The sequence below is a fragment of the Peromyscus leucopus genome, chromosome X, assembly GCF_004664715.2.
Source record: "Peromyscus leucopus breed LL Stock chromosome X, UCI_PerLeu_2.1, whole genome shotgun sequence".
In the NCBI taxonomy this organism is placed as follows: domain Eukaryota; kingdom Metazoa; phylum Chordata; class Mammalia; order Rodentia; family Cricetidae; genus Peromyscus; species Peromyscus leucopus.
Window position 1 is genome coordinate 88,151,675 of NC_051083.1, and position 14,711 is coordinate 88,166,385.

Here is a 14,711-nt window from a genome sequence, read left to right on the forward strand (position 1 = left end):
GAAATCAGGCATTAAATGGCTTCTTTCTTCATGATTATTTCACATCATGCATTGACTGCCTTCAGTTCAGATGGAGAACTTAATCAACATCTAAGACAGTGCTTCTCAATCTTCCTAATGCTGTGGCTCTTTAATACAGTTCTTCATGTTATGGTGACTACCCCAACCATAAAATAATTTTTGTTGCTATTTCATAACTGTAATTTTGCTAGTGTTATGAATCATAACATAAATATTTTTGGAGATAGAGGTTTGCCGAAGAGGCCATGGCCCACAGGTTGAGAATGACTGATTTGAGGGGTGGTGTAGTGTTCCAGAATTGTCAATATATCCTCACTAACAAATCCAATGAAAAAAACTTGCCCATCAGCTACTTCTAAAATTCAATTTGTTACAAAACAGAACGGGAAGGAAGAAAAAGAAGTCCTAGACTAAGAAAAATATGCCATACCATTGTAATAGGGGATAAGGCCTTGGGGTATTGTCTGTTTGGACACCTTGTTGTCATGATTACATCTCTGGAATGGAATGTACAGTTGTTCCAGACAGTCACAATAGCATCCATTAACATTCAGCAGATCTGCTCCCTGTTACAAAAGCCTTAGCATCAGGGTCAGTACAAGCAGAACTGACACACAATTCAATTCAAGTATGATTTTAGATATTTGCCTACACACCAAACTTAGATTTTTTGAGGAGGGCCTATACCTTGAGACCAAAAAAAAAAAAATCAGAAGGGAAGGAGTAAAGCAACAGAAATATATGCACATAATTCTTGTAAACAGAAGTAGAGATATAAACGATGCATATATTTGTGTATGTATATGTAATGCATAGTTACCAAACATTGCTGTTTTATAACCAACTATCTTTCAGAATAGTCTCAATCCCAGAGGCTTGCTGAGTTAACTGAATGTGTCAATTATATAAAGGAGTCTTTCAAAGCCTGTCTTTTGTTCTTTAAAATGTTTGTTACACATATTTATTTATAGTATGTGTGCTGTGATACATGTGTAGGCATGAGCAGGCTACAGTGGATATGTGCAAGTAGCAGATGACATTTATGAGTTATTTTTCTCTTTCCACCATGGAGGTCCCAGGGATTGAACTCAGGTCATCAGACTTGGCAGCAAGCACCTTTACCAACCATTGGCTCAAAACCTATATCTTATAAAATTGTTTTCTTGAGCCAGGCAGTGGTGCCACATGATTTAATCCCAGCACTCGGGAGGCAGAGCCAGGTGTATCTCTGTGAGTTCAAGGCCAACATGGTCTACAGAGTGAGATCCAGGACAGGCACCAAAACTACACAGAGAAACCCTGTCTCAAAAAATAAAAAAACAAAAACAAAAACAACAAAATTGATTTCTTGAACACAACAGAGATTTTACTTCTTTTCTAAGAAAGAATTCACTTATCTCTTCAGCATTTCTGAAAACTTTCAAGGGCTTTGTCCTACATCATGTAATACTTAGGAACTGGGGTCTGGACAGAGTTCCTGACCCTTGCTCTCCTATCTCTCCTGAAAACCATCATTACATGTTATGTTTCTGCTTTATCTTAGCATTCTGTGGTTCAAAGAGCACTAGAATCATCCAAGGAATACATGTGCATCATTCTAATATAGAAAGTTTGAATGTGTTAGATAAAGCACTATGAATTCTTCTAGCCAACTCCTATTACACATAAATTTCATTGGGTCATATCCATAATGCCAAAACACATTGGATTTTTATTTTCTCTTACATTTCTGAATGTTCTGTATGATACAGTTAATGCTGTTGGATTAGAGCATTTTCCACTAAGAAAGAGGGGAGATAGAGTGGATGTGTTAGTTTTCTGTTAACCCGACACAAACTAGTCATCTAAGAAGAGGGAACTTCAACTGAGTAAACCTCCCCTCCCCCCCCCCCCCCGCGTCAGCTTGGCTTGTGGGCAGGCCTCTGAGGCATTTCTTTAACTGATAATTGATTGGGAAGAGCCCAGTGCACCGTGGGTGCTGTCATACTTGGGCAGGTGGCCATGGGGTCTAGAAGAAAGGAGGCTGAGCAAGCTGATAAGCAGCACTCCTCTATGGTCTCTGCTTCAGCTTCTGCCTCCAGGTTCCTGCCCTGTTAGTGATAGATTAGAATCTGTGACGTGAAATAAGCCCTTTCTTCCCCAGGTTGCTTTTGGTCATGGTTGGTTTATCACAGCAACAGAGACCTAATTAGAACAGTGGGTAAATGTGAAGAAGCACTGAATTTTCAGACAGAGTGTTCAGAGACGCTGTATTCATTGCTTTCCCTTGGAAACCGAGATCACAATCTCCTTGTGCAGATCAGGAAATTAAGTCTTAGAGATGCTAAGTAAATGTGGCAAGTTTATACACCTTAGATAAAGTAACTGTCAGAAGAGAAATTTTAACCCGTGCCTACCTAATTTCCAAACTCTGGTCTATCCCTCTGCTCCAGCACACGAAACACTTAGATGGTAAGCCATCAAAACTGGGTGACTGTTAAGATTGTAACTTGAGTTGCCTGGTCTTATATGTCAATGTCTGTTATGTTGTAGTTGAATAGCAGGATCTGCTGATTAAAAGAAAAAGATAATGGTTAAGATATGATTTATTCTGGATATTCCTTTCACTTGCGTGGTATACAGCAACTATTTGTTGGATAAATGAAAAAGAAAGAAATGTATATTTGCTAGTTATCAAATAAGCAAACAAAACTGAATAACCATCTTCTTCTTCTCATTTATATTATTTAAAACAGATTAGGCTGGGTTGGACACATACCTATAATCCCAGCACTCAGAAGCACGTGTGTGTGTGTGTGTGTGTGTGTGTGTGTGTGTGTGTGTGTGTGTGTGTGTGTTCTTTGGTGATACTTATCTTCTCCCTTATTGGTCCCCTTTATATTTCCTAGTGGATCATCAGAGAGAAGTAGTTTTCCATCAAGGGTAAGAAATAAATAACAAACCCCAAATTGGACAATGTGCAATGAGTGAGAAATCTTGGAACACTTGGTCCTAAATGGGATGTCTCGATCAAATCTCTCCCCTCAGGACTCAGAGAACCCTGAAGAAGAAGGAGCAGAAAGATTGTTAAGAGCCAGACAGGATGGAAGACACCAAGGGAGCAGGGTCTTCTAGATATAGCAGAACTGACACGCATATGAACTCACAGAGACTGTAGCAGCATGCACAGGGCCTGCTTAGGTCTGTGTCAGATGAGGTCTCAGTGCTGAGAGAAGTGGACACAAGCTCCCATTCATCATCCAGAAGCTATGTCCAGTTGATAACCACTCAAATGAAAAATTAATTCTCTCCAATGGAGTCTCATTGTAGATACAAACCACACTTAAGGGCAGGTCCCATGCCCAGCAGTAGATGGCCAACCATAAATGAACTCAATGGCATTTTTGAAGGGTTCTTTTGTTTTGTTTCTTTTCTTTTCTTTTCTTTTTTTCTTTCTTTTTTTTTTTTTGAGCATTCCCCATTCTGGTCTTTTGCTTGTATATCATGGTTTCTCATTTTGTGCTTTTATTTAATTATTTAATTATTAATTTGTTTTTGTGTGTGTTTCTATTGCTTTTTTCTTTGTCTTTTTGTTTATTTTGTTTTATTATGGTGCTTTCCATTTTTATTTGTCTGTTTGTTTTCTAAAGAGAGAGACAAAGAAGGCATAGAGTTGGAAGGATGGAGAGTTGGAGAAATCTAGGAAGAGATGTAGAGGGGAAACTTGGTGTTAGGTTGAAAAAATTCAATTATTGGTCAAAATGTTCTGATTTTAAGTATTCCATATACAGTCCGTCTTCATATAACAGTAGTTAGCACAGGCTTACTGCAGTAATGTGTAGGCTTGAGACTTGATTTCATATCAAGCCAGTTGAGTATTCTGTGCCTGAAGTCTCTTGTCTTTTCAAAAGGGGATAAGAATATTGTCTGCTTCATTATATGTAGTTAAGAATTAAATATGTTAATGTGGGGAAATATTAGATACACAGCAAATACTCAATGTTAGTTACATTTGTTGTTGCTGTTGTTACTCTAGACCATCTGAGAGGAAATAATGGGGAAAACAATGTTTTTCAGCTCTGAAAATGTTTTATGAAGCAACAATATTAAAACAAGATAAGATTGGCAGAAAATCTGATATATGGTTTAGTGGAACAGAATCAAAACTCAGTCCCAAGAAGCTTTTAGAAAGTGATAAATTTGACATTTCTTATCAGCAAGTAGTATGGATTATTCAGGAAATGATGATGATTCACTTGGTACATTTCTTCATTTAAAAACAAAAAGTTTTACTCTTTTTTTTCACTGTAGAAAAAAGAAAAAAAAGGTTACCATGATCCTGGCGTGAAAACACATGGCTAGCTAACTGTTAAATGGTAGTTTATAAACCCCTTAGAAATACCACCAAATTAAGTTTGATGCATTTTAAGTCTGCTTTACTTAAATTTTCTACTTTCCAAGAAAACATCACATTATAGACAAAAACTAGAATGCTAACTAACTCCATGTGTTTTTAGAGCTGTGGGGGTCTGTGCAGACTTGAGAGGAGCTGAATCTAGACAGCAATATGGAAGTGCTTAGTCATATAAAAATACACATGCTCAATGAATCAGCAGAAACTCCAGGCTGGATATCTCACAGATATTTTCATATCACCAAATAGGGGAATATGTATGAGAATATATAGGTGTGGTGATGCAACATTAAAGGCAACTTAGGTGTCTATTTAAGGAGTAGTTGAAAATATTGGTCTGTTGTTGAGAGAGATTCGAAGTGCTGCTTCCCATTTTGATTACTCATTTTCCTTATCTATAAATCAGCTTTATCTTCAACCATCACTGAACTCAGCTCCTGTTTCCTTAACCACCAAAATAAAGGGATTGTTTGATCATCATGGTGTTGCTACATTCTTTTTTACGTCCTCAGTTGCATGAGTTCAATGATCTTTCCTATATTTTTGTGTCTCTGCTCCATTGCAGTTAGGATAATGGCTTTGAACAGCAGTTCAAACACTGGAGTACTGATGACTGTGTCTGAGATAAATTATTGCTGTTATATCTTCAAAATCCTAGAGATAGTCAGGCTAGAATTCACTTATGCCCTGAGTGGAGTCCTGAGTGGAGATATCTTAAGTGATAGTGTATCTATCAAAACCAGAACAAAACATGACATCTTCACTGAAATTTTACTTGGAAAGAAAAGGTTAGAGCGAACTAGATATGAAGCCCAGCTTATCATGGTACTTTTCCTCCTTTTAAATATTGACCATTATTTTAAGTTATAAATTATAAGACAATATGTAGTAGTTAACATATGAAAAATGTTCATGGCAAGTATAAACAACTGAATTACTTTAGGAATACCTGAAGTAATGTAAAAGTATAGTTTTTACAACCAAATAGCATCATGCAATGCCTATATCTACTCATTAAATTCTCTTGTAATTTAATGGTACAAACCTGCTTTTCCAGCCTTCTTTCTACAGCAACTGGCTGAGTCATAGTGTTTTTAGAGAGGCTTTGCTGTGCCAAACTCTGTCTGCTAAGAAAGAGATAAAAACTGAAATAAGAAAATAAATAACTCTCTTTGCAGAATCTAAAGCAGGCAGAGTATTTGGAACTGTTTGTTTTCTGCATCTGTACTGGGTCAGTCCTTACATAAGTCTTATACAATTCAGTGGTTTTACTTAGGGGCCAAGTGAGGCCAAGACTAGCCTCAGAATCAACAATACCTACCTAACCATTTGTTTTCATCTCTCTGTCCCTTGGTTCCAAAACTAGGAGAGTAACTACGTATGCTTTTCAGGATGGGTGTGCAACTTTCAGAAGAAGCATCTGTAGCATCTTGCCAAGTTCAAGGATGTTTATCAAGGAATTCTTAGCAATGAGTATCCCAGGAATGAGAATACCTCAGTGATCAGCTGACAGAGCAATACTGTTCTTTTGAGGAGATGGGAAGGTGAAAAATTGGTATGGATTTTGGTTAAATGTGGTGCTGATTTGGAGTTATAGTTGATTTGTCATAATGGTGTGGATAAAAGAATTTCATTTCAGTTTTATGTGTTCTTCACCAAATTAGAACTATGCTGCATGGCTGGTGACTCCCAATCCTGAGGTCGTTTTGTTAGTTATCCCCATGCTGCTTTATAATGTAGTTAGGTTTACTGATGCCTTTCACTACTGATCACTCTGAGGTGTATTCACGGTTATTTTTGTGGCTCTATGCTTTTGCTCAATGCTATCTAAGGGCTGCACTTTCTAACAGGACACAGTACAGCCATACTCCTCACTTCCCTGGGGCTTTTTTCCCACTTAATTCCAGTTTATGGACTTTAAATTGGTACAACCTTTCTAGGTAGCAGGAGGGGAATTAAATTAAACATGTGTATACCATTTGAGGTAGCAATTCCATGTCTTGAAATGTACCCTAAGGAAAGCGTTAAGGATGTGCACAAGAGTGTGGAAACAATAAAATTCATCAACCTAAATGGCATTTTTTGGCTTTACCACCAATGCAAATTTATTGGAGAGTAGTAGGAACCCAAAGAATATCAGTGAATAGAGTATAGAGAGGCATAGAGAAGCATTCTATGGACACACACACACACACTCTCTCTCTCACACACACACACACACACACTCAAGCACTCACGCACACACCCATCAAACCAGACACCACGGTTTATTCATGAAAGCTTACCAAGGATCCATACACATTTCAGAGGCACAAAGGAGGTGAACTCATAAATAAGCTAGATCTATTCCAAATGCAAATGACAAATACACCTTAGCAATAGAAAATGACTAAATGGCATTCATTTTGTTTATTATAGGAAGCATGTGTTAGTTCTAAAGTAAATTATGGAAGATTTATATTTTTTACCTTTTGATTCTTTATGGATCAATGCTATGCATGAACTAAAGCAAAATTAAGCAACAAAGTTCTGTAGAGAAATGTCATAAAGTTCTCATTAAGTATATAAGTCCCTATAATTTTAAAAATATATTGAGCTTGTTCAGTATGTCTTAAGCCAAGTTAAAATATAATTAAATTGTAAAAGCCCAAACACACTTTTTGATATCATAAAAATTATCCTAAGAATTAGCATTACTTTTAAAATGTAATTCAGAGTGTAGTTATGATGCTTTAGAGGTACAATACATTGCAATGGTAGATAAAACCTGGACTTAATCTCAGCAGAGACTGGATTTTTAAACAGTGTGGAGACTGTGAAAGACTTTTGCATTATGATATGGCCACAAGGCTAAGGAGGTCAGTAGGTAGAATGTCCAGGTGTTTGAGTGCTTGGTTCTCAGTGTGGAGAGGCTTAAGGAGCGTGGCTTTGCTAGAGGAAGCGAGTCTCTGGGGTGGGCTTGGAGGTTTCAAAAGCCTCCTACCATTCCCCCCAAAACCATTCACTCTCTTTGATTTCTGTTTATGGTTCAAAATATGAGCTCTCAGCTGTTCCTGCTGCCCTACCTCGACCTTTCTGCTACACTTCCCTACTTTAATTGTGATGGACTCTTCACCCTCTGGAACTGTAGGCCCCAAATAAACCCTCCCTTCTACAGGTTGCCTTGATCATGGTGCTTTCTCACAGCAATAGAAAGATAACTGATACAGAAGTAATGGTTTCTCCAGCCAAACTACTGACCTTTTTTTTTAATCTCATCTGTATTTACCTTTTAAAGTAGAATATGACCGAGCACTATATTTCCATTCAGAAGACTTGCTGGGTTACAAGACCTAGGGAGACTTTTTTTTTTTAATGAGTATCTTGCCTTGTAAAAGAATAAAGGAAAATGATTCTTGGTTAATGTAAAAAACATAAAATATAACCCCTAGCTTCTTGTGTGCTTGGGAAAGGATCTCAGACTTGAAGCAGAAAAAAGTTCTTATTCAAATCCTATTCAAAGAAGACATTGAACAACAACAACAACAAAAGAAAATAGAATATGTAAATTGTTCAAATCACACCCCCAAGAATGAGATAATCCCAGAAACCAAGCACCATGTTTAGGTGAAAGGGCTTTTGAAGAAAAATAAATGAATAAAAATTCATTATGACTGAACCATAATTAATGCCAAAAATACTTGTTCAATTTAATTTTTGTTTGTTTGTTTGACACAAGGTCTTACTATATAACCCTGCTGGACCTTGAGCTCACAGAGATCACCTGTCTCTGCCTCCTCCCATGAATGCTGGGATTAAAGGTATATGCTACCACACCAGGTCCTGTTCAATTTATTTCTATCTAACGGATTCTTCAGCAAGGTTTGTGGATTCTTGTCTGATGTATCTAGTGTCAAAACTTATAATAAAGGTAACCACAAAGTTCAGGAAAACTATAGGTCAGAAACCTAGCTTGATTAGGGAGAAAGGAGGGGATTAGACAGAGTGGGTAGGAAGGATGAAGGAGGGGACTGGGGTGGGGGAATAAATATGAGCAAGGAACAATGATATACATTCATCAAAATGTCATAATGAAATCTGTTATTTTCTACACCAACTTAAAACTTTAACGATAGAAAAAGGAAGAAAGAAACGCGCAAGCAAGCAAGAACAAAGTGATTGAGCTATGGCAATGGCTTGGTTAGTAAAGTGTTGTTTTGCAAGCATGAGGACCTGCTGCTAAACCCCAGAACTCATGTTTTTTAAAAAAAAGCCAGATGGGGTGGGGTGTGCTTGTAATCACAGCACTGGGGAGGCTGGAGAAGCAGAGACAGGTAGATCTCTGGGGCTTGGTGGTTAGCCAGGCTAGCCTACTTGGGGAGTTCTAGGCCAGTAAAAGACCTTGCCAACCCTCCTCGCAAATAAAAGGTGGACATCACTTCAGGCACCACACTCAATGTTGTCCTCTTGCATCCACACTCAAGGGTACACATGTGCATAGACACCTGCACACACATGCACACACACACACACACACACACACACACACACACTCAAGAAAAGGCATCAATCAAGTTGTAAAAAAACAGGAGCCAGACCAAAACGTGAAGCTCAGCTTCCAGAAGACAACTACTTCACCTCAGGAAGTCTTTAGCAATGATACAATAATCTACTCTTTTTTTTTTTCTTTTTGACTTATGAAATCTTAAAACTTTTTTTTTTTTTTTGAGACAGGGTTTCTTTGTGTAGCTTTGCGCCTTTCCTGGGACTCACTTGGTAGCCCAGGCTGGCCTCGAACTCATAGAGATCCGCCTGCCTTCGCCTCCCGAGTGCTGGGATTAAAGGCGTGCACCACCACCGCCCGGCTAAAACTTTTATTTGTGTTTCTTTTGCTATAGTATTTGGGGTATTGTTTCATAGGTGTATTCAGAATAAAACATCATAAAAACTGAAAGTTACCATTTACCTGCCTTTTGGTGGTTAAAAACAAGTCTCACTATAAAAAAAATGTCCATATAGTCGATGGCTCACTGACCATTTGAAACTGAAGGATGTCTGTTCAATAACAGACCTACACTGGAAGCATATCAAGCTATATGTTCACCTTCATGTCTGCAATACATGCAAATAATTCCACTTTTCTTTAGTTTTTTCCCATAGTTTTATTCTATGATATGATCTACCAACTACAGAATGAATGAGATTTTTACCTTGACTTTATATGTTATGGTTATTACACTAATTTTGACCATGATGCTAAATCTTGACAAAAATACCTATTTTTTTGAGAATTCTTGATCGTTTGTCTGCCTGTATAACTGATACAGTTATTGAAATTACAACCCTAAATAATTATTAACTACCTAATTTAAGCTAAGATACCATAAACAAAAAATCCTGTGCAAGTGTTTTAATAGAAAGTTGGTTTTTATTATTAAGAGAAATGTCTGCGGTTATTAATTCTAAATGTTTGAAGAATACACTAGGGTGGAGTAATTGCCAATCTATTGGGAGATTAGACAAAGTACATTCAAAGCTCATGAGGCCATAAGACACAGTGGGACTTTCTTTTAGAACAAGTCCATGCTTAGTGTCCCTGATCTGTAATTTACAATGTTGGTGATCTGGTTCTAGTAGATTAAATTGTACATCAGGAAGAAGCTATTATTCACTTCCTTGAATATTTGTTTTCATGGTTAAAGGGGGTGGGACAAAATTCCTATGATATTGAGTGACTTTGATATTCATTTCTACTTTCAAGATGACCTTCCCAGATTTTCAGATACTAAGCTGTCACCCGACCTTACTCACCACTTCAGGATCTCTTCATATGGCCCTACACACAGGTCTCCTGGCACAAAAAGTGATATTTCCTCTCTTTTATCTTCCGCATCACCTGAAAGAGCTATTAATGAGGGGATCCATGGGCCTACAAATAGTAAGTGAGCTAAAGTAATCCTAACTCAAGCCCTAGAAAGTAATCTTCTAAAAGATGTGTGTGTGTGGGGGGGGGTGCTCAGTATCCTCCGGGGAAAGTGAGAGACTGAAGAAATGACTTCTTCTTCAGATTCTCTTCTTCCTCCTCCTCATCCTCCTCATTGTTGTTATTATTATTATTACTACTTCTACTATTACACATATTGATTTCTTCTCCTTCCTGCGTGAAACTGGAGGTCAGGGGAAAACTTGCAGGAGTCTGTCCTCTCCTTCCACCATATGTGTCTTGGGGATCGAACTCAGGTTGTCAGACTTGGCAGCAGGTGCCTTTAACTGCTGAGGCATTTTGCTAAGCCGTCCTTCTTTCTACCCGTGTATGACTTTGGAAAACTAACTCACTGTCTGTGAGCCTGAATTTGACCACTGTAAAATGAGGGAAATTGATTCCATTGCCACAGAGCTGTGTGAAGGAAATAAGAAAATTAGGCATGTAGTATACCTTTAACAAATTTTTGCTCTCCCAACCATGACTACATCCCATTATAAAAAAGATTTTGACATAAAACAAAGAGCCAAACTGTTAGCAGTGGAATGGAAAAGTAACAAGAAATGAAACACAAATCTATACAATGTATTAGTTCAGTTGCCATCTTCAAGTGGTGAAATAAGTTGTCTGAGAAATTTGGGAAAAATTGAAAAAAAATCCACACTATCTGTTCTATATGACTTTCTTCCTGGATCATTCTGCTTTCTTCTTTTAAAAAAGTATCAAATTATAATTTTAAAGTTGTGTGTATTTGTGTATGGCTGTAAGTGGTTATATGCTTTATAAATGTAGTGCCCTTGGAAGCCAGAAGAGAGTGTCAGATCCCCTAAAGATAGTTAACACAAGTGTCACTTGCTTGATATGGGTGCTCAGAATCAAACTCGGGTCCTCTGGAAGATCAGTGAGCTGTCTCTGGCCTGTCACTCTACTTTCTAATTCAAGAACTTTAGAAAACCATTTTTAATAAGCTCAAGAAAGAAGAAATAGAACAGAGAAACAAACCACAATAGAGCATAGGATACTGAATGAGTCACTGCCTGTACGGTGGCCTCACCTCTTAGACTAAGCCACATGCAATATAACTGGTTAGGGGAGTTTGGCCTTGGATGCTACTATTTTCTAGTTGCATAATTGTAGCTGGAGTTTTGTCTCTGGGTCCCACCAAGCCCAGCAGTCTGACAGCCCACTTACAAAATAAACACACAGACGCTTATATTATTTAAACTGTTTGGCCCAATGGCTCAGGCTTCTAGCTATCTAGTTCTTACATCTTAAATTAACCCATTTCTATTCATCTAAAAGTTGCCACATGGCTCATGGCTTACCAGTATCTTAACATCTTCTCATGGAAGTGGCTGGCAGCGTCTCCTGACTCTCTGCCTTCCTGTTCCCAGAATTCTCTTCTCTGCTTGTCCTGCCTATACTTCCTGCCTGGCTACTGGCCAAATAGCATTTTATTTATACAGAGTGATATCCACAGCACATACTTTTTGGCAAATTTCTTAACTTCCTTTATATCCATTAATAATCTTTTAAATAGCTGCTATAATAGCAAAAATTCTGATTAAATTATACTTCAAAATTAAATGAGAAAATCCATTTAAGGGATATAGTAAAATATCTGGCTCTAAGTGCTCAATAAATATTATTCTTTAATATTAAACCTTTCAAGCAAAAAGAACAAATGGCCTCAGGCTGGAAGGGATGTAATGCCTGACCTTAGATAACAAGGTTCTGTGAAGATGCAGTATTCAATTGGTTGCTTTTAATTTTTGTGTATGCATATTTATTTGGGAGTGAGTACATGGAGATGCCCTGAAGTGAGAAACAGGACCCAATGAGGGAAAAAAAGAGGCATTAAGGGAGACAGGTAAGAAGGGTTATGGAGCACATTTGATAGGAAAAGGGAAGGGGAAATACCTTGAGTGGAAGAGTTCAAGCACAGATTAAATCAGGAAAGTGATGGAGAAACCAGGGTAAGAGGACAATCAACCCAAACTAAGCATGTATGTAAAACCCATAAGAAAGTCTGCTATTTTTCATGCTAAAATAAGTAAAAAGGATTAACATATACAAAGACAGGATGTAAATGAAAAAAGTAACAGAACCAAGTGCATAAAAATTTTGTGTATTTCATAAATAAATACAGCACTTATTACTTGAAGATTCATACAGAATAACAATTGATTTAGGGTCACATACAAATTGTTTACTAACAAAAGAATGAGAGATATTAGCCTCATTCTATATGTTATAATGTAAAGGTCAAGTATCAATACATAATACCAGATAAGCATCCAGTATTGTTCTAGTTACATAAAATGCATATGCAACTATACATATATGTGCATATGTGTGATTGCTTCTGTTTGTGTTAGGATGCAACAAAGTATGAAAACTGCTTATCAATGAATGTGATTGGGGATTACTTATGGTTTTTTTTAAATACAGGTCTGTACATTTGTTTCTTTTTATTTTACATGTAGGAATAGTGTGTCTGCATGGATGTGCATGCATTGCATGCATGCAGTACCTTTAGAGTCCAGAAGATGGTAGCTGAGCCCTGAATTAGAATTACAGATGCCTGTTAGGTGCTGAGAACAGAATTCAGGTCTTCTGCAAAAGGAACAAGTGCCCTTAAGCACCAAGCAGTCTCTCCAGACCCTCGGTCTGTACTTTACTATCCCACATGAATGAGATTACTTTAAAAAGAGAAAACTCTTTTTTTGAGACAGGGTGTCACTACATAGTGCTGGCTAACTTGGAACAAACTGTTCAGACTAGATTGGACTTGAACTCACCTAGATCCTTTTGCCTTTGTCTTTCACATTCTGGGAGGGATTAAAGACATGCACCACCATACCTGCTACCTCTGAAAATTTTTAAAAATCTTTTTTAGTCTCACAATATGAATAATTATAAATTTCAATGTATAAGAGTTGCAGCTTAAATGTTCTCTTTCATATGTTTAGCAGTAGCATAGAATTTATTAAAATTTATTTTATTGAGAAATAACACATATGGATCTTGTGTTCTTATTTGTAACTGAGTAACATTTCATGCCGTGAGAAATTGCCAAGACTTTGTTCAATAGAAAAATGTTGGGTTTTTTTTTTGAGCCTGTGAATCTTTGATCTAGCCATTCTGTCCTGAGGAAGTTTCCCTTGCAACACAGCAGGTTTTAAGAATTTTGTATAATCACTGTGATTATGTATGTAGTTTTGAAAATTTTATGTGATTTTTCCACAGGACAAATGCTGAAAAGAAAAAAAAGAAAAGACACCCCCTACCCCCCAACCCCCAACCCCCACCCCCCACCCCGAGCAAAGGCATATCACGTTGCCAAATACAGATGGAAAACATTCAGTACCAGTTTGCAGTCACGTTCTCTAGTCTGTTTGGGAAAGAAGAGGGAAAGACTTCAGGGGCCAAATGCACTGTGAGGAATGCCAAGGCTCAGTGCACAGCTACCACACTCCCCCAACTCTGGGTACTGTTCTTTATGTGTCAGGCACTGGGATTACTGCAATAGTAGTAGTCGTATCTCCCTTTAACTTCACAAAAGTTCTATTCTACAGATGAGGAAACTGAGGCTCTGAAAGGTGGAGAACCTTGCTTCATTGAAATTTATATGCCATCACTCAAGAAATATGTTATTTTAGGCGTTACTAACAAAGACAAAATTTTTGCTACTGTAGTGGTAAGATACCTATGACTGAGTTATTATACTTTTTTGAAATCACATCTTAGAATCTATGAACTATTCTATGTACAGTGGTTAATAATAGCCTGTTCGTAACATGAAAAATGAGATTAGGATCTATTTCTTTAGTATACAAAGCTCTATGTCCTTACCCAAAGACGAAAACCTCAATATTAAGTCCCTCTTGTCCTATGGTGTGGTAGAGTAGAAAAATACTCTTTTCTGAAAACTAGAAGTTGTTTTTTCCTTCTGTATAGTATGTGTGTGACTTTGGGACAGTGACTGCATATCTATCTGACACATTTCCCCAAGTATGAACAAATGGAATCTACTGTCAGCATCACTTGGAGCCATACAAAGATCCTTTTCATCTAAAATTACTCCCTGTTTGACACAGTTTCATGTTACTCTGAATCTGTCCTATGTATTCTCTACAGAACAATGAAAAAGTCTCTTCTTATGTTTTGGTCTGGGCAAGAAGCCATTGTGGTTAGATGGGGTGGTAGAAGTTGCTCTATTTGGAAGATGCCTGAAGTATGATTGCTAAGTAACAGGATTTACCCCTCCACTCATCTACTTAATAAAATCCATATTGCCATATGTGGATTACTTTTAATGTAGAACACATACAC